Here is a 27788-nt window from a genome sequence, read left to right as displayed (position 1 = left end):
AACCATCGGTTTCCTCTACCAACAAATAGATGGGACAGCGACGATATGACCCACCTCACAAGGGTGTGGTGATGCATTTGTGTATAAAGCTTGCAGTAAGTATCTTCCAGTGTTCAGCAGAACCATAACCATCACATCTGCTTTTTTGGCCTCTTCTATTTGTGCTGGGCTGGGGAGAGGTGCAGGGCCCTGTGGCCAGTCTCTGTCAGGGTTTCCTGCACCTAGAGGTCAACTTGCTCTAGGAAGAGAGGTTTGATGGAAATCTGAATTCTTGTCTCTTAAAACAGAGGCAGGGCTGGGCGAGGTGCCTGTAATCCCCCCACTTTGGGAGGCCGAGGCAGGCAGATTACTTGAGTTTAGGAATTTGAGACCAGCCTAAGTAGCATGGCGAAACCCCATTGCTACAAAAAATTTAAAAATTAGCTGGGCATGGTGGCGCGTGCCTATAGTCCCAGCTACTTTGGAGGCTGGGGTAGGAGGATCGCTTGAGCCCAGGAGGTCGAGGCTGCAGTGAGAGCTGTGATTGTACCACTGCACTCCAGCCTGAGTGACAGAGTGAGACCTTGTTTCAAAAAAAAAAGAAAAGAGAAAAAGAAAAAAAGAAACCAGAGGAGGCGGTTCAGGCCAAGAAAATGATGCCTTTTCTCCTGTTATTCTTCTTTCCGTACCCAGACAAAAATCACTCACCCTCAAGCACATTTATCTGTGTTTATCTTATTCTTCAGTCTCTCTGTGAACTTGAATGGCTGTGTTTTTGGAAGGAGAAGCCCAGCGCTCTGACTGCTGTCTGTCTTCAGCTGACTCTGCAGTCAGGCTGCTCCTGGCCCCAGCGGAGAGAAGCAGCCAGCATGATGGGCTCCATTTGATTCAATCTATTTTATGCAGCCATGGGGAAAGGATGACCTGAGAAGACAGTATAGAAAAGAGAATCAGGAAGCAAGAGTTGGGATGTGTCTCCAGGTTTGGAAATTCTTTTGTCTCAATCATCAGTATGCTAAAAGGTCCTTTGGGTATCTTTGAGGATGAAATGGAAAGATAACTTCAGAGTCAGGAAGTTTAGAACTCTGTTCTAAAGAGTTAAGAGGTCAGCAGGGCGCGGTGGCTCATGTCTGTAATCCCAGCACTTTGGGAGGCTGACGTGGGTGGATCACCTGCGGTCAGGAGTTGGAGACCAGCTTGACCAATATGGTGAAACCCTGTCTCTACTACAGACACAAAAATGAGCCAGGTGTGGTGGTGGGTGCCTGCAGTCCCAGCTACTCAGGAGGCTGAGAGAGAAGAATTGCATGAACCCAGGATGGAGGCAGAGGTTGCAGTGAGCTGAGATCGTGCCACTGCCCTCCAGCCTGGCGACAGAGACTCTGTCTCAAAAAAAAAAAAAAAAAAAAAAAAAAAGAAAAAGAAAAAAGAAAAAAGAATTAAGAGGTCTTGGGAAAGTTAGCAGCCTTTTCTGGACCTAGGGGGAGGTGATAATGAAAAATATTCATTAAATCATCTGTAAATGACTCATGTCACTGAATGAGCTAGATTACTCTATGAGGTAGACATTACACCAATAATCAAGCAACAACACCAATGGCAAGATTAATGACACCAGCAGTTATGTATGTTTTAAGTGTTACTATTGTTAGAGCGGGAAAAGAAGAAGGAATAGACGGAGGTGGCTCTACAGCAACACAGATCAAAGCCCTGCAGAGGGGGACACCAGCTAGCGCCGGAACCCACTCCCGCTTACAGACTTGGGTGATTACAGGTCAGGACAGGACAGGTCTGGGCTTGTTGCAGAAAGGGACAGGCAGTGTGGTTAGCTGCTAAGGAGGGAATTTCCTAGGTTCAGGCGGTTAGGCCTGAACTTGTCTGGTAGGGTGTTTCTCACAGCCGAGACCTAGTGGAATTTTCCACTCTGACTAGGGTTGCGAAATAGCAGGGGTTTACAACATGGTGCAGCTTGGAATAACAACTATGTGCTGGGCAGTAGAAATGAAAAGTGCCTAGACACATCCCTTGGCCGCTCGAAATCTAGAGGGGAAGAGACACAGACAAGTTGTGGTCTAATAAAAAAAAATTGGTTTTTGGCCAGGCATGGTGGCTTATGCCTGTAATCCCAGCACTTTGGGAGACCGAGGTGGGAGGATCACCTGAAGTCAGGAGTTCGAGACCAGCCTGGCCAACATGGCGAAACCCCGTCTCTACTAACAACACAAACATTAGCTGGGTGTGGTGGTGTGTGCCTGTAATTCCAGCTACTTTGGGAGGCTGGGGCAGGAGAATCACTTGAACCCGGGTGGTGGAGGTTGCAGTGAGCTGAGATTGTGCCATTGCACTCCAGCGTGGGTGACAAGAAACTCCATCTTGAAAAAAAAAAGAAATATTTGGTTTTTGTCCCCAGTTCCTGGTACTGAGCTCCTAAAATGCTTAGAATTTTCTGAGTGATGGGAGTGCCTTTTTTTTTTTTTTTTTTTTGAGACAGGGTCTCACTCTGTTGCCCAGGTTGCAGTGCACTGGTGTGATTTCGGTTCACTGTAACCTCTGCCTACCAATCCCAAGCTGGTCTCGAACTCCTGGACTCAAGCAATCTTCCTGCCTTGGCCTCCCAAAGTGTTGGGATTATAGGTATGAGCCACTGTGCTTGGCCTGGAGTGTCTTTTGTTATCCATAAGGAGCCCTTTTCCATCACACCTGAGTTCATGCCAATAAGGTGAGTTAGAGTGGGTCCCCTATATAGCTTCAGGATGGGGTTGGTCATCAGAAGACCAAGGAAGGCCAGCTGCAGGGGCTTACACCTGTGATCCCAGTACTTTGGGTGGCTCAGGTGGGAGGATTACTTGGGTCCAGAAGTTCCAAACCAGCGTGGGCAACATAGGGAGACCGTATCTCTACAGAAACTAAAAAATTAGCTAGGCATGGTGATGCACATCCGTAGTTCCGGATACTCAAGAGGCTGAGGAGGGAGGATCATTTAAGCCCAATAGTTCAAGGCTGCAGTGAGCTGTAATTGTGCCATTGCATTCCAGCCTGGGCAACTGAACAAGACTTTGACTCAAAAAGAAGAAGAAGAAAAAAAAGACCAAGTGGTTGGAGTGTTGAAATTTTTTTTTTTTTTTTTTTTTTTTTTAGATAAGAGTCTCGCTCTGTCGCCCAGGCTGGAGTGCAGTGGCACGATCTCGGCTCACCGCAAGCTCTGCCTCCCGGGTTCACGCCATTCTCCTGCCTCACCCTCTCAAGTAGCTGGGACTACAGGCGCCCACCACCATGCCCGGCTAATTTTTTTTTGTATTTTTAGTAGAGACGGGGTTTCACCGTGTTAGCTAGGATGGTCTCGATCTCCTGACCTCGTGATCCTCCCACCTTTTAACAATGGAGATTGAGCTTGAGAAAAACTCTTGAACAATGAGGTCTGGGAAGCTTCTAGATGGGTGAACACGCTGAAGTGCTGGGAGGCTGATGAGCCCAGGGAGTACAAGAAAGCTTCATGCACGCGCCCCCATCACTCAATACCTGTCCCATGCATCTCTTCTAGCTGGCCATTCCTGAATTATGTCCTTTTTTTTTTTTTTTGAAACGGAGTCTTGCTCTGTCACCCAGGCTGGAGTACAGTGGCGCGACCTCCACTCATTGCAACCTCCGCCTCCTGGGTTCAAGCGATTCTCCTACCTCATCCTCCGAAGTAGCTGAGATTACAGGTGCTCGCCACCATGCCTGGCTAATCTTTTTTGGTATTTTAGTAGGGACAGTATTTCACTGTCTGGGTGGTCTCAAACTCCTGACCTCAAATGACCCCCCTATGTTTTTTTGTTTGTTTGTTTGAGACTGGGTCTCATTTTGTCTCACAGGCTGGAGTGCAGTGGCCTGATTACAGCTCACTGTAGCCTCGACCTCCTGGGCTCAAGTGATCCTCCTACCTCAGCGTCCCAAGTAGCTGAAACTATAGGCAGGCACCAACATGCCGGGCTAATTTTTGTGTTTTTTGTAGTAATGGGGTTTCCCTAGATTGCCCAGGCTGGTCTCAGACTCCTGAGCTGAAGCCACCTGCCCACCTCAGCCTCCCAAAGTGCTAGGATGACAGGCCTGCTTATATATTTTCAATACATACAACAACAGTACAGGCAACTTTTATACTACAAGGGCAGAGTTGAATAGCTGTCATGTAGACTGTGTGGTTCATAAAGGCGAAATATTTACTGTCTGGCCCTTTATAGAAAAAGTTTGCCAACCCTTGACCTTATTACATTGTTGATGATGATGAAGTCACAAACAAATATGAAATAAAATATTTCTTAATAAAAAAATCAAAGCACCGTGTCTCCACAAAAAAATGTAAAAATTAGCTGGGTGCAGTGGCACATGACTGCATTCTCAGCTACTTGAGAGGGTGAGGTGGGAGGACTGACTGAGCCCAGGAGGGCAAGGCTGTAGTGAGCCATGACTGTGCCACTGCACTTCAGCCTGGGTGACAGAGTAAGACCCTGTCTCAAAAAAAACCAAAATAAAATAAAATGAATAAAACTGGCCAAGAATGGGGGCTCACACACGTAATCTCAGCACTTTGGGAGGCTGCAGTGGGAGGGTTGCCTGAATCCAGGAGGTTGAGACCAGCCTGGGCAGCAAAGCTAGATCCTGTTTCTACAAAAAACGTAAAAAAAATTGCTGGGCATCACAGTGCATGCCTGTGGTCCCAGCCACTCGAGAGGCTAAGGCTGGAGGATTGCTTGAGCTCAAGAGTTCCAGACAAGCTAGGGCAACACAGCAAGACCCCGTCTCTATAAAAACTAATAATTTAGGTCGGGTGTGGTAGCTCATGCCTGTAATCCCAGCACTTTGGGAGGCCGAGGTGGGCAAATCACCTGAGGTCAGGAGTTCAAGACGAGCCAGGCCAACATGGTGAAACCCCATCTCTACTAAAAATATAAAAATTAGCCAGGCATAGTGGCAGGTGCCTGTAATTCCAGCTACTCGGGAGGCTGAGGAAGGAGAATTGCTTGAACGCAGTAGACGGAGGCTGCAGTGAGCCAAGATCGCGCCATTGCACTCCAGCCTGGGGAACAAGGGCGAAACTCTGTCTCAAATAATAATAATAATTTTTAAAAAGTAGACAAGGTCTTGTTCTGTTGCCTAGGCTGGAGTGCAGTGGCATGATTATAACTCACTGCAACCTCTACCTCCCAGGCTCAAGCGATTCTCCCTCCTCAGCCTCTTGAGTAGCTGAGACTATAGGCATGTGCTACCACACCTGGCTAATTTTTAATTTTACACACACAGGGTCTCACTATGTTTCCCAGGCTGATCTGAAACCTCTGGGCTCAAGCAGCATCCCACCTCAGCCTCCTAAAAATGTTGCAATTACAGGTGTGAGCCACCGCACCTGGCCAGGACATTTTGAATACAAATGTTTAGATCAGAATTATATCAACATGGCTGGCCGGGCCTGGTGGCTCATGCCTGTAATCCCAGCACTTTGGGAGGCTGAGGTGGGCAGATCACCTGAGTTGGGAGTTCAAGACCAGCCTGACCAGCATGGAGAAACCCCGTCTCTACTAAAAATACAAAATTAGCTGGGCGTGTTGGCACATGCCTGTAATCCCAGCTACTCGGGAGGCTGAGACAGGAGAATCACTTGAACCCAGGAGGCGGAGGTTGTGGTGAGCCAAGATCATGCCATTGCACTCCAGCCTCAGCAACAAGATCGAAACTCCAGCCGGGCGTGGTGGTTCACACCTGTGATCCCAACACTTTGGGAGGCCGAGGTGGGCAGATCCCGAGGTCAGGAGATTGAGACTATCCTGGCTGACACAGTGAAACTCCTTCTCTACCAAAAAAAAATACAAAAAATTAGCCGGGTGTGGTGGTGGGCGCCTTAGTTCCAGCTTCTCGGGAGGCTGAGGCAGGAGAATGGCATGAACCTGGGAGGTGGAGCTTGCAGTGAGCTGAGATTGCGCCACTGCACTCCAGCCTGGGCGATAGAGGGAGACTCCGCCTCAAAAAAAAAAAAAAAAAAAAAAAAAAAAAGCGCGAAACTGCTTCTCAATAAATAAATAAACACAAATAAATAAATAAATAAATAAATAAATAAAACATGGCTGAATTATCAATGAGAAAGCATTATCCAAAGTAAACTCTACTAAGCCAGTTTAATTTTGTGATCAATTATCTACGTGAGTCCATTAAACTATTCTAATTTTCCCCAAACTTTTTAAAATTTTAATGTACTGAAATTGGTGGCATGGAATCAATTGCTTTTCTTTATGTAATCTACTTTTTTCCCGTATTGCATATACTAATTATAATTTACAACTGGTTTCATTGTGAGACCATTATTTCAGCTAAGTCCTATTTTCCTGGGATAAATTATCAAAGATACACATTTAGTGCAGAAAATTAGAATGTTTTGTCGATTTTTAGCTAGAAGCAAATTTGACCTTCTGAGATGTTTAGTTGTTTTTGGTGTTAATTTGTATTGATAATTTATAGCTGTAGTATTCATTATTATTTGAATCAAAGAATGATAGTTTGCATTTATTTCTTAGTTACTTGATGAGAAAATTGTAAGGTGTTTTGTTAGGTGGAGAGACTAGGAGAGATAGAAATGGGGAAAAATGGGGAAGGAGTGGGAAGAGGAGAGTGGAGAGAAAGAAAGAAAGAGGGAAGAGAGAGAGATGTGGAGGTCAAGTGGAAGCCAGAGAGGATGGAAATGGAACTATGTTGGCCAGGCGCAGTGGCTCACGCCTGTAATCCCAGCACTTTGGAAGGCCACGGTGGGCAGATCACCCGAGGTCAGGAGTTCAAGACCAGCCTGGCCAACATCGTGAAACCCTGTCTCTACTAAAAATACAAAAATTAGCTGGGTGTGGTGGCACATGCCCATAGTTCCAGCTACTTGGGAGGCTGAGATAGGAAAATAGCTTGAACCCAGGAGACGGAGTTTGCAGTGGGCCGAGATCGCGTCATTGCACTCCAGCCTGGGCGACAGAGGAGACTCCATCTCAAAAAAAAAAAAAAGAAAAAGAAATGGGACTATGTTGAAATGAGGGACTGAAGAGAGATAGAAAGAGAGGGATACACTAGGGGCCAAAATATCCTCCAGGTCACAATGTTGGATTCAAACCTATTCCCAGGTAGGATGTCTGCGATTTTAATGCTAACAGTCAGGATTCTCATTTCCTATCTCAGATATCTTCTTCTCCCTATATATATCAATTTTACTCTATTTGCATACAGATTAGCCATCTCTGGGAAGCTGGGATGTGCCCTCCACCCAACCACCAGTAACTTCCAGGCGCTACGTTTCATAGGCTACCATGTATAGCTATGCAAGTTACTCAGTGTACAACTCAACTTGCATACTTTTACACAGTGATTCTTACTGTTCTTTCCCCCCCGGTTCCAAATCATAAAGTTTTTTTTTTTTTTTTTTGAGATGGAGTTTTGCTCTTGTTGTCCAGGCTGCAGTGCAATGGTATGATCTTGGCTCACCGCAACCTCTGCCTCCCGGGTTCAAGTGATTCTCCTGCCTCAGCCTCCCAAGTAGCTGGGATTACAGGCATGCGCTATCACACACAGCTAATTTTGTATTTTTAGTACAGACGGGGTTTCTCCATGTTGGTCAGGCTGGTCTCGAACTCCTGACCTCAGGTGATCCGCCTGCCTTGGCCTCCCAAAGTGCTGGGATTACAGGTGTGAGCCACCGCGCCCAACCCCAAATCATAAAGTTCTAAGGAAGGACTCTGGTTTAGCAAGGGCCACATGTCCATCTTTCGACCAATCTCTGTGGCCAAACAGTATGATATTATGGTTGGCTCATCTTGTATGAAGATGATAAATTCATATGGAAGGAAGTGGTGGTTCTAATTCTCTCAAGAAGAGAAAGAACAAGGAATAATAATACTTTGTTTTTGGGCTAAGCACGGTAGCTCATGCCTGTTATCTCAGTGCTTTGGGAGGCCGCGGTGGGCGGATTGCTTGACCCTGGGTGGTCAAGGCTGCAGTGAGCTATAATTGCACCACTGTACTCCAGCCTCCAGGGTGACAGAGTGAGACCCTGACTCTGAAAATAAATAAATAAATAAATAAATAAAATGAATGAATGAATTAATCAATTAAAAGAGAAGAATAATTTCTTCCTGTTAAATAGGCCTCCATAATAATCATTTATAAGGAAAAGCTGCAATGGCCCGATCTCATCTCACTACAGCCTCCGCCTCCCAGGTCCAGGCGATTCTCCTGCCTCAGCCTCCAGAGTAGTTGGGATTACAGGCATGCACCACCACGCCTGGCTAATTTTGGTATTTTTAGTAGAGCTGGGATTTCACCATGTTAGTCAGGCTAGTCTCGAACCCCACTGGGCCCCATATTGTTTCTTGGGCAAAGTCAAAGACCTCTCTCGGGGTCTGGATTGGGACCTCTTTCTGGCAACAATCTTGCGAAGAAATGTTGATTGTCCCGGTTACACTCTGAGGTTTGTTTTATTTTTATTCCCATTTCATGGATGAGACAAGTAAGGCTCCAAGCGGTTAAGAGACAGGCTCCTTGGCCTTCCTGGTTCTCCCAGTAGTTGGGAAAAGCTGCGGTGAGAGGGAAAAAGAACAAAAAAAAAAACTAAATTAAACTAAATTAAATTAAAAAATTTTTTTAAAGTGACATGCTCCTGATCACAGAGCTCAGAAGTGTTTAGACCCAGTGCTCAAAACCAGGCTTACCGCTGGGCAAATGACTCACACCTGTAGTCCCAGCTATTCGGGAGGCTGAGGCAGGAGAATTGCACAAACCCGGTGGAGGTTGCAGTGAGCTGAGATTGCGCCACTGCACTCCAGCCTGGGTGACAGAGCAAGACTCCGTCTCAAAAGAAAAAGAAAAAAAAAAATGGCTGGGCGTGGTGGCTCACACTGTGATCCCAGCACTTTGGGAGGCCAAGGCAGGTGGATCACTTGAGTTCAGGAGTTCGAGACCAGCCTGGCTAACATGGTGAAACCTCATCTCTACTAAATACAAAAATTAGCTGGGTGTGGTGGTATGTGCCTGTAATCCCAGTTACTTGAGAGGCTGAGGCAGGAGCATATCTCGAACCTGGGAGGCACAGGTTGCAGTGAGCTGAGATCACACCACTGTACTCCAGCCTAGGTGACAGAGCGAGACTCTGTCTCAAATTTAAAAAAATAAAAAAATAAAATAAAGGGGCTTACATTCCTCATAAAGGCAGGCATTCACCTGTGCATAGCACAGACCCCAAATAGCAGTGGCTTACAAGAGCAAAGATGCAAGTATATTTCTCTCTCCTAAAGAAGTCCAACTACTTTTCAAAGTCCTACTTTGCAAAGCTGTCAGGAGCCTAAGATCCTTTCATCTCATTGTGTCTTCATCTCTGAGGTGCTGGGCTGTTTCTCATGGTCCAAAGTCCACATTCCAACCTTTACACAGGGGAAAAAGACACAAGGAAGGAACACACCATACTGTAAGGCATCACTGAACTGGGAAGTTGTCCATGGCTCTTCTCATAGCCCATTGGACAAAATGTGGTCACCCGGACACACCTTATTACAAAGGTGGGTGGGTAATGTAGTTTTCATTCTGGGAAGTCATCTATAATAAGAAACCGGTTGGTTTCTGATTTTCGAAAACAGCCAGTGCATGGCTCACACCTGTAATCCCAGCACTTTGGGAGGCCGAGGTGGGCAGATCACTTGAGGTCAGGACTTGGAGACCAGCCTAGCCTACATGGCGAAACCCCATCTCTACTAAAAATACAAAAATTAGCCAGGTGTGGTGGTGTGTGCCTGTAATCCCAGCTACTTGAGAGGCTGAGGCGGGAGAACTGCATGAACCTGGGAGGCGGAGGTTGCAGGGATCTGAGATTGCACCACTGCACTCTAGCCTGGGTATCATAGTCAGACTGTCTCAAAAAAAAAAAAAAAAAAAAGACTAGCTTTTAGAGAATGGCAAGCAGTTTGCGCTATGGTTAGGTAACCAAGTATTTGACAATTTCCAGACCCGATGATTTTATTGATTATGCAGAAGCTTCTGTAAAATAATTTTTGTTTTTTTGTTTATTTTTTTGAGACAGAGTCTCGCTCTATAGCCCAGGCTAATGTGCAGTGACGCCATTTCTGCTCGCTGCAACGTCCACCTCCTGGATGCAAGTGATTCTCAAGCCTCAGTCTCCAGAGTAGCTGGGACTAAAGGCGTGCACCACGATGCCCGGCGAATTTTTGTATTTTTTTAGTAGAGATGAGGTTTTGCCATGTTTGCCAGGCTGGTCTCGAGCTTCTGGCCTCTAGTAATCAGCCCACTTGGGCCTCCCAAAGTGCTGGGATTACAGGAGTCAGCAGGCATGCCCAGCCTTGTATTTCTTTTATAATAATGAGAACTGGTTAATAAAAATAAGTGAGCTTCTGGCCTTGATACAAAAGCATACAATGTACAGTTGGAGAGATATTTAGAAGAAATTCAGCACAATCCAAGCCAAGATATATCATCAAATAGAAAAAAGAAAAAAAAGCAGTTGAAGATTCGTTTGACTACTATGATCCTGTTTGGGTTTTAAAATTACGTATAGGATATAAATATACCTGTGTAGGTGTGTATATAGAAAGATAGAGCTACGTAAAAAGAGAAACAAATTAGAGAAGCACACATCAAATTGTAAATTGCAGTTATCTCTTGAATTTAGAAATGTGGAGGAGTTGCACTTTCTATTTTATTTATTTCTGTAATGATTTTATTATGATATTGACTCATATTTTAATAAGCAGAAAAAACAATGTAGATAAAAATGGAAAGATTCCAAGTAGTGTTTTAATTCCTTCTGTAACAGCTCTAGCACCCAGACTCTGAATAAATAATTTTTCTTTCTTTCTTTCTTTTTTTTTTGAGATGGAGTTTTGCTCTTGTTGCCCAGGCTGGAGTGCAATGGTACGATCTCGGCTCACTGCAACCTCTGCCTCCCAGGTACAAGCGATTCTTCTGCCTCAGCCTCCAGAATAGCTGGGATTACAGGTGCCTGACACCATGCCCAGCTAATTTTTTTTGTATTTTTAGTAGAGATGGGGTTTCATCATGTTGGCCAGGCTGTTCTTGAGCTCCTGACCTCAGGTGATCTGCCTGCCTCGGCCTCTCAAAGTGCTGGGATTACAGGCGTGAGCCACTGCGCCTGGCCAATAATTTCAATAGAGAATTCATTCATTTCATACATGCTGGAGAAGCATGTACAAAAATACAGCCATTGTGCTGGGCCCTGGAGATACGAAGATGCAATACATCCAAAAAGGTCTTCATATTGGAGCCCCAAGTAGTGAAACTAGGGAAAGGATGAAGGAGATAGGCCAGGAGGAAGAGAATGAAGAAGAGAGTACTGTTACCAGCGCTCTCTCCTATCACATTCATGGTTATAGCCCCAGCACTTTGTTTTGTTTTGTTTTTGAGATAGGGTCTTTCTCTGTCACCCAGGCTGGAGTGCAGTGGTGCGATCTCAGCTCACTGCAGCCTCCACCTCCCAGTCTCAGGTGATCCTCCCACCCCAACCTCCCAAGTAGCTGGGACCACAGGTGTGTGCCACCACTTCTGGCTAAATTTTGTTTGCTGGTTTGTTTTTTTGTAGAGACAGAGTTTCGCCATGTTGCCCAGACTGGTTGTGAACTCCTGGTCTCAAACAATTGACCATGCCTCAGCTTTCCAAAATGCTGGGATTATAGGCGTGAACCACTGTGCTAGGCCTTGCCCCAGCATTTTGGCTAGTGGCTGGCACATAGATGCTCAGTAAACTTGCTCAACAAATGAGTAACAGAGAAGGAGAAATAGTGAATAATCTGATATGTCAGATGGAATGGTCATTCCACCAGCAATGTAATGAAGAATCAGAGACAGGTTAGAGGAAGGCAGTGGCAATGTCAAGTGGAATTGTGGGGATGGAGGGCATGCAGAACTCAACCTCCGGGAGGAGGAATAGAAAAGAGAAGCAATAACTTCTCATTCTTAGGCTGCCCTTTCTTTTGTGACAGCCTCTATCTTGCACCTTCCACTCACTGGTACTTTGCTACAGAAAGAAAGGTTTTATGCTGTTCTAGTGATTAGAAAGTTCATGATAATTATAATAATTTCCTTTGGTTCTCTTGAAATTAGTCTAGATATGAGATTTCATTTGGTGTGCCTTTTATTCAACTATACCGAGCTGGCTTTGATGATGCAAAACACAAAATAGTTAATTATCAATTATAACAGGACATTTACATAATTACCAAGCAGACCCAAATTGAGTTCATCCTCTTAGAATGAACTTCAAAAGCTGGCTTTGAGTTTCTTTATGATTTTCTTTACTTCCCCAGTTTCCTCACAATAAAATTGTATTACCCTTATAATGGCATTTTGAAAAAAATAGACCGAAAAAATAAATCAAAGATATATTTAACTTTTTCTGTTCTAATCACTCTAAAAGTTTTGGGACAATTGAGTATTACCAATTGAAGAAAAAAAAAAAGAAAAAAGAAAAAACAAACAAAAAAAGAATTTCCCCTGTTACCACAAAAGAAAAGAGACCATATCCCCCTCCTCTTAGAGTATTCCTGAGAGAAACCTAGTGGTCGTAAATTCTTACTTTAATCTTTTGGTGTGTCTGTAAATCTCTTCAGAGGCAAGTAAGCCTCTTGCCAGATTTACAACCCAGAGACATTTTTTTCAAAGGTCTTGGATTTATCCCCTTTGAAATGTAAATGTCTGAGGCAACAATATCTTGGTCACCCAGTCACTGTGGGCACCTTTCTCTGAACTAGCGGAGGTGGTCATGAGAAAGGAGACCACTCCTCGTGTTGTCTTATACTTAATTTCTTGTTTGCTGAAAAGGTAGAAGTTAAAAGAATAAGCAGAAGTGAAATTCATAGTCAGACAGCCCAGCGTCACATTTCGGGCCTGGTAGTTAAAATTCAACCCCTGACCTCACTGCTTGAGTTATCTATAGATTCTAGACACTGTATGAGGAAGCGTTGTGAAACTCCCTGTTCTATTCTGTTTCGTTGTGATTACTGGTGCATGCAGCCCTCAGTCACCTACCCCTCGCTTACCCAATCGATCACGACCCCCTTTCATGCAGTCCCTTTAGAGTTGTGAGCCCTTAAAAGGGACAGGAATTACTTATTCAGGGAGCTCAGTTTCTAGGACTTGAGTCTGCCGATGCTCCCAGAAGAATAAAGCTCTTTCCTTCCACAATCCGGTGTCTGAGAGGTTGTGTCTATGACTCCTCCTGCTACAGTTAAAGAAATTTTACTAACTTTCCAGTCCACTTCAAGCCCAATTTTTTCACCATTGTTAGGAGTCAGAAACCGATACCCCAAAATAGGGCACTTTGATGGGCCGAACTGAGGAAGACCTAAGGTCTCTCTGACCTCACCCACCTACTTCTCATCGCTCAGTCCTCTGTGTCTCCCAAAACACAGGATGAAGTTGTTCTCTGAAGTTCCCTTATCTACCTAAAGCCCGGACCTGAAAAAGAAGAAAACAATGACCCCGGTCCCTGAGTTTTCATTAGCTGAACTCACATCACAGGAAGACTGACTGAAGTCTGCCAACACACCTGAACAGACTTGTCACAAATCATTTTCTGCTCTGCAGACCCAACAGACTTTGTTCCAAGCCATCGTGTGTTCTCTAAGTCCATTGAATTCCCCTAAAAATCCTTTGTGGCTGGGAGCTGTGGCTCACGCCTGTAATCCCAGCACTTTGGGAGGCCGAGGTGGGTGGATCACCGGAGGTCAGGAGTTGGAGACCAGCCTGCCCAACACGGCATAACCCCGTCTCTACTAAAAATACAAAAATTAGCTGGGCATGGTGGTGGGCACCTGTAATCTCAGCTATTTGGGAGGCTGAGGCAGGAGAATTGCTTGAACCCAGGAGGTGGAGGTTGTAGTAGGTGGAGATTGTGCCAGTGCACTCCAGCCTGGGCAACAAGAGCAAAACTCTGTCTCAAAATAATAATGATAATAAAAATAAAAATCCTTTGCTACTCTCCTAAAATCATTCACACTTTTCCATGATCCTCTCCCCTAAGAAGTCGGATATAGAAGAATCTGTATCCCTTTGGGATATTAGGCCACCACTCTGCGATCCTCCCCAGCACATGCTAATAAACGTGTATGCCTTTTCTTCTATCATTTACCTTTTGTCAGTTGATTTTCAGGGAACTTTCAGAGGGCGAAGGTTTTATTCGAATGGATAATATCCCTTAACTTGTACATGATCTATTGGAATAAAAAAACTTTAGCCCCTAAACATAATGTCAAACTCCCACATAGTCAGTGCCATCTGGATAGGAATGAGATTCTGTACTTTGCTTTTAGAGGTTAAATTTTTTTTTTTTTTTTGGAGACAGTCTCACTCTATTGCCTGGGCTGGAGTGCAGTGGCATGATCTTGGCTCACTGCAACCTTCACCTCCCAGGACCAAGTGATCCTCCCACCTCAGCTTTCTGAGTTGCTGGGGCCAGTGGTGCATGCCACCATGCCCAGCTAATTTTTGTATTTTTTGTAGAGATGGGGTTTTGTCATGTTGCCCAGCCTGGTCTCCAACTCCTGGCTTCAAGTGATCCGCCCACTTTGTCCTCCCAAAGTGCTGGAATGATAGGTGTGAGCCACCATGCCCAGTTTCATAGTTTGAATCTTTCAGGCAAAGATAGAGAAACCCTGCACTTGAGAATCCTAAGGTTTAACTGAGAACCAGGGGCAGTAGTTTCAGCCCAGCCACTGAGGAAGGGTGGGAACAGACCCTGAGGCACACTACCTCTCAAAGGTGATCAGTTTCATCCTTCAGGAAGAATTGGTTAATCCTTTCCATGTAAATTACCATCACATTCACTCACCCTTAGCTTGGCAGTGTTCCTGGGATCTTTTCTTCCCACTTCAAGAAAACAATGAATCAAATCCCCAACCAACATTAATATCCTACAAATGTCTGCCAAAACTTTTACTAATTTCTACCCCAAAGCTCCACAGACAAGTAGTGCAAGAAGAATGCCTTGGAGGGTTGCAGCCACTTTAATGAAACCTCCCACTCCGGATCATGTCTTTTTGAATACACAAATAAGGCCATTGCACCGAACAGACGGCAGATTTCCTTTCTTGTGCAAAACCTTACACAGTAATTCTTGGCCAAAAGATTCAAAAAGAAAGAGTGAAAGGTGGCGTCATTCAGATCATGTCTGCAAACCAGCACTTGGTGATAAGTGAGCTCATTAATGCTATTATAAATATTCATTGTGTTTCTGGAAAATCCAATTTAGGAGAAATACAAAAAAACGACACTTGCTAAATTTCTTGACTCGGTGGTTTCACTTGCGTCCGTGTGAAGAGACCACCAAACAGGCTTTGTGTGAGCAACAAGGCTGTTTATTTCACCTGGGTGCAGGCGGGCTGAGTCCAAAAAGAGAGTCAGTGAAGGGAGATAGGGGTGGGGCCATTTTATAGGATTTGGGTAGGTAAAGAAAATTACAGTCAAAGGGGGTTGTTCTCTGGCCGGTAGGGGTGGGGGTCACAAGGTGCTCAGCAGGGGAGCTTTTGAGCCAGGATGAGCCAGGAGAAGGAATTTCACAAGGTAATGTCATCAGTTAAGGCAGGAACAAGCCATTTTCACTTCTTTTGTGGTGGAATGTCATCAGTTAAGGCAGGAAACGGCCATCTGGAGGTGTATGTGCAGGTCATAGGGGATATGATGGCTTAGCTTGGGCTCAGAGGCCTGACATTCCTGTCTTCTTATATTAATACGAAAAATAAAATGAAATAGTGGCAAAGTGTTGGGTGGCGAAAATTTTGGGGGTGGTATGGAGAGATAATGGGCGATGTTTCTCAGGCTGCTTCGAGCAGGATTAGGGGTGGTGTGGGAACTTAGAGTGGGAGAGATTAAGCTGAAGGAAGATTCTGTGGTAAGGGGTGATATTGTGGGGTTGTTAAAAGGAGCATTTGTCATATAGAATGATTGGTGATGGCCTGGATGTGGTTTTGTATGAATTGAGAAACTAAATGGAAGACACAAGGTCCGAATTAAGAGAAGAAGAAAAACAGGTATTAAATGACTTAGAATTGGGAGGACCCAGGACATCCAATTAGACAGTGCTCAAGGGGGTTCAGCATAGCCTTGCCAGCAAAGATTACTTATTTACTTTAAGAGGGAGTTAAGAGTGGAGGTTTGGGGATAGCACCAGCAGATATCAGCTATGATGGCTTGGAGAAACAGTGTAAACCGGCAGTGTAAACAAGAGCAGGGCATTTATGAGTAGTTGAGAATGGTGAATAGGAGAATGACTAGACAGAAGATAGTAGGGATGACAAGTTTTCTGGGGCACAGTCCAAGTTGGTCTGGTGTCTGGAATGAGACTGGGGCCTAATAAAAAGGAGCGTCCATACAGGAGCTCAAATGGGCTGTACCCTGTAGCATTCCGAGGACAGGCCCAAGTTCTGAGAAGGGAAAGTGGTAAAAGTATTGTCCAGTCCTTTTTAAGTTGGTGGCTGAGCTTGGTGAGGTGTATTTTTAAAAGACCATTAGTTCACTGAATACCAAGAGCCTGAGAAACTGCTTGGGTGATTTAACTAATAAAGGCCAGTCTGTTATCGGACTATATAGACGAGGAAAGGCCAAACTGAGGAATTATTTATGACAGAAGGGAAGAAATGACCATGGTGGCCTTCTCAGACCCTGTGGGAAAGGCCTCTACCCATCCATTGAAAGTGTCTACCTAGACCAAGAGGTATTTTAGTTTCCTGACTCGAGGCATGTGAGTAAAGTCAATTTGCCAGTGCTGGGTGGGGGCAAATCCCCGAGCTTGATGTGTAGGGAAGGGAGGGGGCCTGAGAAATCCCTGAGGGGTAGTAGAATAGCAGATGGAACACTGAGAAGTGATTTCCTTGAGGATAGATTTCCATGACTGAAAGGAAATGAGAGGTCCTATGAGGTGGGCTAGCGGCTTGTAACCTACATGAAAGAGGTTATGAAATGACAACAGAATAGAATGGGCCTGTGAGGCTGGAAGGAGATGTTTTCCTTGGGTCAAGAACCATTTGCCTTGTGTGGGAAGAGATTGATAGGTGGAAGTTTCAGCGGGGGAGTAGGTGAGAGTGGCCAGATGAGAAGAAGAAAAACTGCCGTGAGGGATAGAAGTTGGAATGCTAGCTGCTTTTTTAGCTAACTTATCAGCATAAGCATTGTCCTGAGTGATGGGATCTGATGCCTTTTGATGGCCTTCGCAGTAAGTGAGTCCAGCTTCCTTTGGAAGTAAAGCAGCTTTGAGAAGCATTTTTATTAAAGAGGCATTAATGATGGAGGACCCTTGAGTAGTGAGGAAACCTCTTTTTGCCTATGTAACAGCATGCTGGTGCAGGGTATGGAAGGCATATTTAGCGTCAGTATAAATATTGACGTGTAGTCCTTTTGCAAGAGTGAGGGCTCAAGTTAAGGCAATCAGTTTGGCTTTCTGAGAGGTAGTGAAGGGGGGCAAGAAAGTATATGCATCAGGTGTGAGGAAGAAAATATATTTTGGAAGTTACGAGAACTGTAGAGCGTGAGTTGAGCATAGTTTGTGATTTTGAGGGCCTCTAAAAAGTATTAAGGCAGTAGGAGCCACTGCACGCAGATAGGAAGGCTATGCTAAAACAGTAAGGTCAAGTTGTTTCGACAGAAAGGCTACATGTCGCAGTCCCAGCTCTTGTGTAAGAATTCTGACTACATGGTGGAGCCAAGATGGCCGAATAGGAACAGCTCCAGTCTATAGCTCCCAGCGTAAGCGACGCAGAAGTGGGTGATTTCTGCATTTCCAACTGAGGTACCAGGTTCATCTCACTTGGGAGTGCCAGACAGTGGGTGCAGGACAGTGGGTGCAGCGCACCGTGCGTAAGCCGAAGCAGGGCAAGTCATCACCTCACGCGGGAAGTGTGAGGGGTCAGGTAATTCCCTTTCCTAGTCAAAGAAAGGGGTGAAAGACAGCACCTGGAAAATCAGGCCACTCCCACCCAAATACTGTGCACTTCCAACAGGCTTAACAAACGGCACACCAGGAGATTATATCCCGCACTGGGCTCAGAGGGTCCTACGCCCACAGAGCCTCGCTCATTGCTAGCACAGCAGTCTGAGATCAAACTGCAAGGCAGCAGCGAGGCTTGTGGGGGGGAGCCCGCCATTGCCTAGGCTTGAGCAGGTAAACAAAGCAGCCGGGAAGCTGGAACTGGGTGGAGCCCACCACAACTCAAGGAGGACTGCCTGCCTCTGTAGGCTCCACCTCTAGGGGTAGGGCACAGACAAACAAAAGACAGCAATAACCTCTGCAGACTTAAATGTCCCTGTCTGACAGTTTTGAAGACAGTAGCGGTTCTCCCAGCATGCAGCTTGAGATCTGAGAACGGGCAGACTGCCTCCTTAAGTGGGTCCCTAACCCTCAAGTAGCCTAACTGGGAGGCACCCCCCAGTAGGGGCAGACTGACACCTCACACAGCCGGGTACTCCTCTGAGACAAAACTTCCAGAGGAACGATCAGGCAGCAGCATTTGCGGTTCACCAATATCCGCTGTTCTGCAGCCACTGCTGCTGATACCCAGGCAAACAGGGTCTGAAGTGAACCTCCAGTAAACTCCAACAGACCTGCAGCTGAGGGTCCTGACTGTTAGAAGGAAAACTAACAAACAGAAAGGACATCCACACCAAAAACCCATCTGTAGGTCACCATCATCAAAGACAGAAGGTAGATAAAACCACAAAGATGGGGAAAAAAACAGAGCAGAAAAACCGGAAACTCTAAAAATCAGAGCGCCTCTCCTCCTCCAAAGGAACGCAGCTCCTCATCAGCAATGGAACAAAGCTGGACGGAGAATGACTTTGACAAGTTGAGAGAAGAAGGCTTCAGAAGATCAAACTACTCCGAGCTAAAGGAGGAAGTTTGAACCAATGGCAAAGAAGTTAAAAACTTTGAAAAAAAATTAGACGAATGGATAACTAGAATAACCAAGACAGAGAAGTCCTTAAAAAACCTGATGGAGCTTAAAAGCATGGCATGAGAACTATGTGACGCATGCACAAGCCTCAGTAACTGATGCGATCAACTGGAAGAAAGGGTATCAGCGATGGAAGATGAAATGAATGAAATGAAGCATGAAGAGAAGTTTAGAGAAAAAAGAAAAGAAATGAACAAAGCCTCCAAGAAATATGGGACTATGTGAAAAGACCAAATCTACATCTAATTGGTGTACCTGAAAGTGACAGGGAGAATGGAACCAAGTTGGAAAACACTCTGCAGGATATTATCCAGGAGAACTTCCCCAATATAGCAAGGCAGGCCAACATTCAAATTCAGGAAATATAGAGAATACCACAAAGATACTCCTCGAGAAGAGCAACTCCAAGACACATAATTGTCAGATTCACCAAAGTTGAAATGAAGGAAAAAATGTTAAGGGCAGCCAGAGAGAAAGGTCGGGTTACCCACAAAGGGAAGCCCATTAGACTAACAGCTGATCTTTCGGCAGAAACTCTACAAGCCAGAAGAGAGTGGGGGCCAATATTCAACATTCTTAAAGAAAAGAATTTTCAACCCAGAATTTCATATCCAGCCAAACAAAGTTTCATAATTGAAGGAGAAATAAAATACTTTACAGACAAGCAAATGCTGAGAGATTTTGTCACCACTAGGCCTTCCCTAAAAGAGCTCCTGAAGGAAGCACTAAAGATGGAAAGGAACAACCAGTACCAGCCACTGCAAAAACATGCCAAATTGTAAAGACCATCAAGGCTAGGAGGAAACTGCATCAACTAATGAGCAAAATAACCAGCTAACATCATAATGACAGGACCAAATTCACACATAACTATACTAACCTTAAATGTAAATGGGTTAATGCTTCAATTAAAAGGCACAGACTGGCAAATTGGATAAAGAGTCAAGACCCATCAGTGTGCTGTATTCTCACATGCAGAGACACACATAGGCTCAAAATAAAGGGATGGAGGAAGATCCACCAAACAAATGGAAAACAAGAAAAGGCAGGGGTTGCAATCTTAGTCTCGGATAAAACAGACATTAAACCAACAAACATCAAAAGAGACAAAGAAGGCCATTACATAATGGTAAAGGGATCAATTCAACAAGAAGAACTAACTATCCTAAATATATATGCACCCAATACAGAAGCACCCAGATTCATAAAGCAAGTCCTTAGTGCCCTACAAAGAGACTTAGACTCCCACACAATAATAATAGGAGACTTTAATACCCCACTATCAACATTAGACAGATCAAGGAGACAGAAAGTTAACAAGGATATCCAGGAATTGAACTCAGCTCTGCACCAAGTGGACCTAATAGACATCTACAGAACTCTCCACCCCAAATCAACAGAATATAAATTCTTTTCAGCACCACACCACACCTATTCCAAAATTGACCACATAGTTGGAAGTAAAGCACTCCTCAGCAAATGTAAAAGAACAGAAATTATAACAAACTGTCTCTCAGACCACAGTACAATCAAACTAGAACTCAGGATTAAGAAACTCACTCAAAACCGCTCCACTACATGGAAACTGAACAACCTGCTCCTGAATGACTACTGGGTACATAAGGAAATGAAGGCAGAAATAAAGATGTTCTTTGAAACCAACAAGAACAAAGACACAACATACCAGAATCTCTGGGACACATTCAAAGCAGTGTGTAGAGGGAAATTTATAGCACTAAATGCCCACAAAAGAAAGCAGGAAAGATCTAAAATTGACACCCTAACATCACAATTAAAAGAACTAGAGAAGCAAGAGCAAACACATTCAAAAGCTAGCAGAAGGCAAGAAATAATTAAAATCAGAACAGAACTGAAGGAAATAGACACACAAAAAACCCTTCAAAAAATCCATGAATCCAGGAGCTGGTTTTTTGAAAAGATCAACAAAATTGATAGACCGTTAGCAAGACTAACAAAGAAGAAAAGAGAGAAGAATCAAATAGACGTAATAAAAAATGACCAAGGGGATATCACCACCGATCCCACAGAAATACAAACTACCATCAGAGAATACTACAAACACCTCTACGCAACTAAACTAGAAAATCTAGAAGAAATGGATAAATTCCTCGACACATACATTCTCCCAAGACTAAACAGGAAGAAGTTGAATCTCTGAATAGACCAATAACAGGATCTGAAATTGAGGCAATAATTAATAGCTTATCAACCAAAAAAAGTCCAGGAGCAGATGGATTCACAGCCGAATTCTACCAGAGGTACAAGGAGGAGCTGGTACCATTCCTTCTGAAACTATTCCAATCAATAGAAAAAAAGGGAATCCTTCCTAACTCATTTTATGAGGCCAGCATCATCCTGATACCAAAGCCTGGCAGAGACACAACCAAAAAAGAGAATTTTAGACCAATATCCTTGATGAACATTGATGCAAAAATCCTCAATAAAATACTGGCAAACCAAATCCAGTAACACATCAAAAAGCTTATCCACCATGATCAAGTGGGCTTCATCCCTGGGATGCAAGGCTGGTTCAACATACGAAAATCAATAAACGTAATCCAGCATATAAACAGAACCAAAGAAAAAAACCACATGATTATCTCAATAGATGCAGAAAAGGCCTTTGACAAAATTCAACAACGCTTCATGCTAAATATCTCTAAATAATACGAGATATTTTATTATCTCTAAATAATAAGAGCTATCTCTTATTGATGTATCTCTAAATAATAAGAGCTATCTATGACAAACCCACAGCCAATATCATACTGAATGGACAAAAACTGGAAGCATTCCCTTTGAAAACTGGCTCAAGACAGGGATGCCCTCTCTCACCACTCCTATTCAACATAGTGCTGGAAGTTCTGGTCAGGGCAATTAGGTAGGAGAAGGAAACAAAGGGCATTCAATTAGGAAAAGAGGAAGTCAAATTGTCCTTGTTTGCAGATGATATGATCGTATATCTAGAAAACCCCATCGTCTCAGCCCAAAATCTCCTTAAGCTGATGAGCAAATTCAGCAAAGTCTCAGGATACAAAATCAGTGTGCAAAAATCACAAGCATTCTTATACACCAATAACAGATAAACAAAGAGCCAAATCATGAGTGAACTCCCATTCACAATTGCTTCAAAGAGAATAAAATACCTAGGAATCTAACTTACAAGGGACGTGAAGGACCTCTTCAAGGAGAACTACAAACCACTGCTCAATGAAATAAAAGAGAATACAAACAAACGGAAGAACATTCCATGCTCATGGGTAGGAAGAATCAATATCATGAAAATGGCCATACTGCCCAAGGTAATTTATAGATTCAATGCCATCCCTATCAAGCTACCAATGACTTTCTTCACAGAATTGGAAAAAACTACTTTAAAGTTCATATGGAACGAAAAAAGAGCCCAAATCACCAAGTCAATCCTAAGCCAAAAGAACAAAGCTGGAGGCATCACACTACCTGACTTCAAACTATACTACTAGGCTACAGTAACCAAAACAGCATGGTACTGGTACAAAAACAGAGATATAGACCAATGGAACAGAACAGAACCCTCAGAAATAATGCCACATATCTACAACTATCTGATCTTTGACAAACCTGAGAAAAACAAGCAACGGGGAAAGGATTCCCTATTTAATAAATGGTGCTGGGAAAACTGGCTAGCCATATGTAGAAAGCTAAAACTGGATCCCTTCCTTACCCCTTATACAAAAATTAATTCAAGATGGATTAAAGACTTACATGTTAGACCTAAAACCATAAAAACCCTAGAGGAAAACCTAGGCAATGCCATTCAGGACATAGGCATGGGCAAGGACTTCATATCTAAAACACCGAAAGCAATGGCAACGAAAGCCAAAATTGACAAACGGGATCTCATTAAACTAAAGAGCTTTTGCACAGCAAAAGAAACTACCATCAGAGTGAACAGGCAACCTAGAGAATGGGAGAAAATTTTTGCAACCTACTCATCTGACAAAGGGCTAGTATCCAGAATCTACAATGAACTCAAACAAGTTTAAAAGAAAAAAACAAACAACCCCATCAAAAAGTGGGCAAAGGATATGAACAGACACTTCTCAAAAGAAGACATTTATTCAGCCAAAAAACACAGGAAAAAATGCTCATCATCACTGGCCATCAGAGAAATGCAAATCAAAACCACAATGAGATACCATCTCACACCAGTTAGAATGGTGATCATTAAAAAGTCAGGAAACAACAGGTGCTGGAGAGGATGTGGAGAATTAGGAACACTTTTACACTGTTGGTGGGACTGTAAACTAGTTCAACCATTGTGGAAGTCAGTGTGGCGATTCCTCAGGGATCTAGAACTAGAAATACCATTTGACCCAGCCATCCCATTACTGGGTATATACCCAAAGGATTATAAATCATGCTGCTATAAAGACACATACACACATATGTTTATTGAGGCACTATTCACAATAGCAAAGACTTGGAACCAACCCAAATGTCCAACAACGATAGACTGGATTAAGAAAATGTGGCACATATACACCGTGGAATACTATGCAGCCATAAAAAATGATGAGTTAATGTCCTTTGTAGGGACATGGATGAAGCTGAAAACTATCATTCTCAGCAAACTATCGCAAGGACAAAAAACCAAACACCGAATATTCTCACTCATAGGTAGGAAGTGAACAATGAGAACACACGGACACAGGAAGGGGAACATCACACACTGGGGACTGTTGTAGGGTGGGGGTAGTGGGGAGGGATAGCATTAGGAGATATACCTAATGCTAAATGGCAAGTTAATGGGTACAGCACACCAACATGGCACATGTATACATATGTAACAAACCCGGATGTTGTGCACATGTACCCTAAAACTTAAAGTATAATAATAGTAATTAAAAAAAAAAAGAATTCTGACCACATTAACCATGCCTAGGAAGGAAAGGAGTTGTTGTTTTGTAGAAGGGATTGGGATTTGGGAGATTAGCGGACACGATCAGCAGGGAGAGCACGTGTGTTTTCATGAGAATTATGCTGAGATAGGTAACAGAGGAAGAAGAAATTTGGGCTTGACTGAAGTAGTGGGGGCTGTCTCTGAAGCCTTGCGGCAGTACAGCCCAGGTAATTTGCTGAGCCTGATGGGTGTCAGGGTCAGTCCAAGTGAAAGCAAAGAGAGGCTGGGATGAAGGGTGTAAAGGAATAGTAAAGAAAGCATGTTTGAGATTCAGAACAGAAAAATGGGTTGTGGAGAGAGTTATTGAGGATAGGAGAGTATATGGGTTTGGCACCATGGGGTGGATAGGCAAAAACAATTTGGTTGATAAGGCACGGATCCTGAACTAACTTGTAAGGCTTGTCTGGTTTTAGGACAGGTAAAATGGGGGAATTGTAAGGGGAGTTTATAGGCTTTAAAAGGCCATGCTGTAACAGGTGAGTGATAACTGGCTTTAATCCTTTTAAAGCATGCTGTGGGATGGGACATTGGTGTTGAGTGGGGTAAAGGTGATTAGGTTTTAATGGGATGGTAAGGGGTGCATCATTTGTTGCCAAGGAGGGAGTAGAGGTATCCTATACTTGTGGATTAAGGTGGGGAGATACAAGGAGAGGATGTGAAGGAGGCTTTGAACTGGGAGAAAAGGTGGCAATGAGGTGTGGCTGCAGCCCAGGAATAGTCAGAGAAGCAGATAATTTAGTTAAAATATCTCAACCAAAAAAGGGAGCTGGGCAGGTGGGGCTAACTAAAAAGGAGTGCTTAAAAGTATGTTGTCCAAGCTGGCACGAGTGTTGGGGAGTTTTAAGAGGTTTAGAAGCCTGGCCGTCAATACCCACAACAGTTATGGAGGCAAGGGAAACAGGCCCTTGAAAATAAGGTAAGGTGGAGTGGGTAGTCTCCATATTGATTAAGAAGGGTATGGACTTACCCTCCACTGTGAGAGTTACCTGAAGCTTGGTGTCTGTGATGGTCCAGGGGGCTTCTGAGGCAATTGGGCAGCGTCAGTCTTCAGCTGCTAAGCTGAGAAGATCTGGGAAGGAGTCAGTCAGAGAGCCTTGGGCCAGAGTTCCAGGGACTCTGGAAGTGGCTGCCAGGTGAGTTGGACAGTCCGATTTTCAGTGGGGTCCTGCACAGACGGGACATAGCTTAGGAGGAATCCCAGGCTGTGGGCATTCCTTGGCCCTGTGGCCAGATTTCCAGCACTTGAAGCAAGCTCCTGGGGGAGGAGGTCCTGGAGGAAACCCTGGCAGCTGTGGTTCAGGTGTTTAAGTTCTTATGTGCTGGAGATGTGGCTGGGGTTTCTCTCACAGCAGAGGCAAGTAATTGTAACTCAGAAATGCGTTGCCATCTGGCTGCCTCCTCTCTATTATTGTACACCTTGAAGGCGAGGTTGATTAATTCCTGTTGTGGGGTTTGAGGGCCAGATTCTAATTTTTGAAGTTTTTTTCTAATGTCAGGAGCTGATTGGGTGATAAAATGCATATTGAGAATAAGATGGCCTTCTGGCCCTTCTGGGTCTAGGGCGGTAAAGCATCTAAGGGTTGTTGCCAAACAGGCCGTGGACTGGGCTGGGTTTTTATATTTGATGAAAAAGAGCCTAAATGCTATCTGATTTGCGATGAAGAAAAAGGAGCATTAACCTTACTATGCCTTTAGCTCCAGCCACCTTTTTAAGAGTAAATTGCTGGGCAGGTGGGGGAGAGCTAGTCACAGAACTAAACTGTAAGCTGGACTGGGCGTGAGGAGGGGAGGTGATAAAAAGATTATAGGGTGGAGGAGCAGAGGCTGAGGAAGAATTGGGACCTAGCTTGTCCTGGCGAGGAGCAGCCTGGGGAGGAGGGGAGATGTCAGATGGGTCCACAGAAAAGGAAGATTCAGAAGACTCAGCAACACTTGGGGTTGGGACTGAGGGGACAGGCGGGAGGGAAAGAAGGAAGATTTGGGATGAGTTGCATTAGGAACAGAGACTAGGGAGGGACCGATGTGTAAAAGAATGCCTGGACGTCAGGCACCTCAGACCGTTTGCCCATTTTACGACAAGAATTATTTAGGTCTTGTAGGATGGAGAAACGTGAAGTGCCATTTTCTGGCCATTTAGAGCCATTGTCGAGTTTGTATTGGGGTCAGGAGGCATTGCAGAAGAAAATAAGGCGTTTAGGTTTTAGGTCAGGCGAGTTGAAGAGGTTTTAAGTTCTTGAGAACACAGGCTAAGGGAGAAGGAGGAATGGAGGGTGGAAGATTGCCTATAGTGAAGGAGGCAAGTCCAGAGAAAAGAGAGGGTAGAGACACAGACAGAAGGGGTGGGGGGTGCTTCCCCCTCAGGAAAGTGAGAAGGGATGGGGGGTGCTTCCCCCCGATGAAAGTGGAAAAGGGGCAGAGACATGGAAAGAAGGGGTGGGGGGTGCTTGCCTCCCGGGAAAGTGGAGAAGGGGTGGAGACATGGGGAGATGGGGTGGGGGATGCTTGCCCCCCAGGAAAGTGAGAAGGGGTGGAGAAATGGCGAGGAGGGGTGGGGGGTGCTTGCTCCTCAGGAAAGTGGAGAAGGGGTGGGTAGAGACACGGAGAGAAGGGGTGGGTGAGCAGGTGAGCAGCCCTGGGCTGCAATGTGGGTGAGCAGTCAAAGCAGGCATCCCCGCAATTGACTTGCCACCAATGAAATGTGGGTGAATAATCAGGCAAGCGTCCCCGCATGATTAAACACCAAGGGAAGACTGTCTTCCCGAGTCCGTGACTGGCGCCGGAGTTTTGGGTCCACAGATAAAACGTGTCTGCTTTGTCTCTACCAGAAAAGGAAAGGAACTGAAATTAAGAGAAGGGCGAGATTGAAGTGTGGTGCCAAGATTGTAAGGAGAAAGAGGTTGAGGGATAGTGAGAGAGTTGGAGAAAAGAGTAAAAAGAGGCCACTTACCAGATTTAAAATTGGTGAGATGTTCCTTGGGCTGGTTGGTCTGAGGACCCGAGGTTGTAGGTGGAGCAAAGAGCAGGAGGACAGGGGATTGATCTCGGATTGTGACTCCCCGGATCTGAGTCACGGCACCAAAATTTCACTCACGTCAGTGTGAAGAGACCATCAAACAGGCTTTGTGTGAGCAACAAGGCTGTTTATTTCACCTGGGTGCAGGCGGGCTGAGTCCGAAGATAGGGGTGGGGCTGTTTTATAGGGTTTGGGTAAAGGAAAATTATAGTCAAAGGGGGTTGTTCTCTGGCTGGCAGGGGCAGGGGGTCACAAGGTGCTCAGCAGGGGAGCTTTTGAGCCAGGATGAGCCAGAAGAAGGAATTTCACAAGGTAATGTCATCAGTTAAGGCAGGAACAGGCCATTTTCACTTCTTTTGTGGTGGAATGTCATCAGTTAAGGCAGGAACCGGCCATCTGGATGTGTATGTGCAGGCCACAGGGGATATGATGGCTTGGCTTGGGCTCAGAGGCCTGACAGGTAGGGGTGAGGAAAAACTTCCATTTGACCCTCTGAAGATTCACTGAAAATCAACTGACAAAATGCAGATTAATAGGAGAAAAGGCAGCCGGGTGTGGTGGCTCACACCTGTAATCCCAGCACTTTGGGAGGCTGAGGCAGGTGGATCATTTGAGGTCAGAAGTTCGAGACAAGACTGACCAACATGGTGAAACCCCGGCTCTAATAAAAATACAAAAATTAGCTGGGCATTATGGTACATGCCTATAATCCCAGCTACTCGGGAGGCCGAGGGTGGAGAATCACTTAAATCCAGGAGATAGAGGTTGCAGCGAGCCAGGATCACACCACTGCACTCTAGCCTGGGCAACAAAGCGAGACTCTGTCTCAATCAATCAATCAATCAATCAATTTTAAAAAAGATTT

Source organism: Pan troglodytes, chromosome 18 (genome assembly GCF_028858775.2).
Source record: "Pan troglodytes isolate AG18354 chromosome 18, NHGRI_mPanTro3-v2.0_pri, whole genome shotgun sequence".
Classification (NCBI taxonomy): domain Eukaryota; kingdom Metazoa; phylum Chordata; class Mammalia; order Primates; family Hominidae; genus Pan; species Pan troglodytes.
This window is presented reverse-complemented; position numbering follows the sequence as displayed.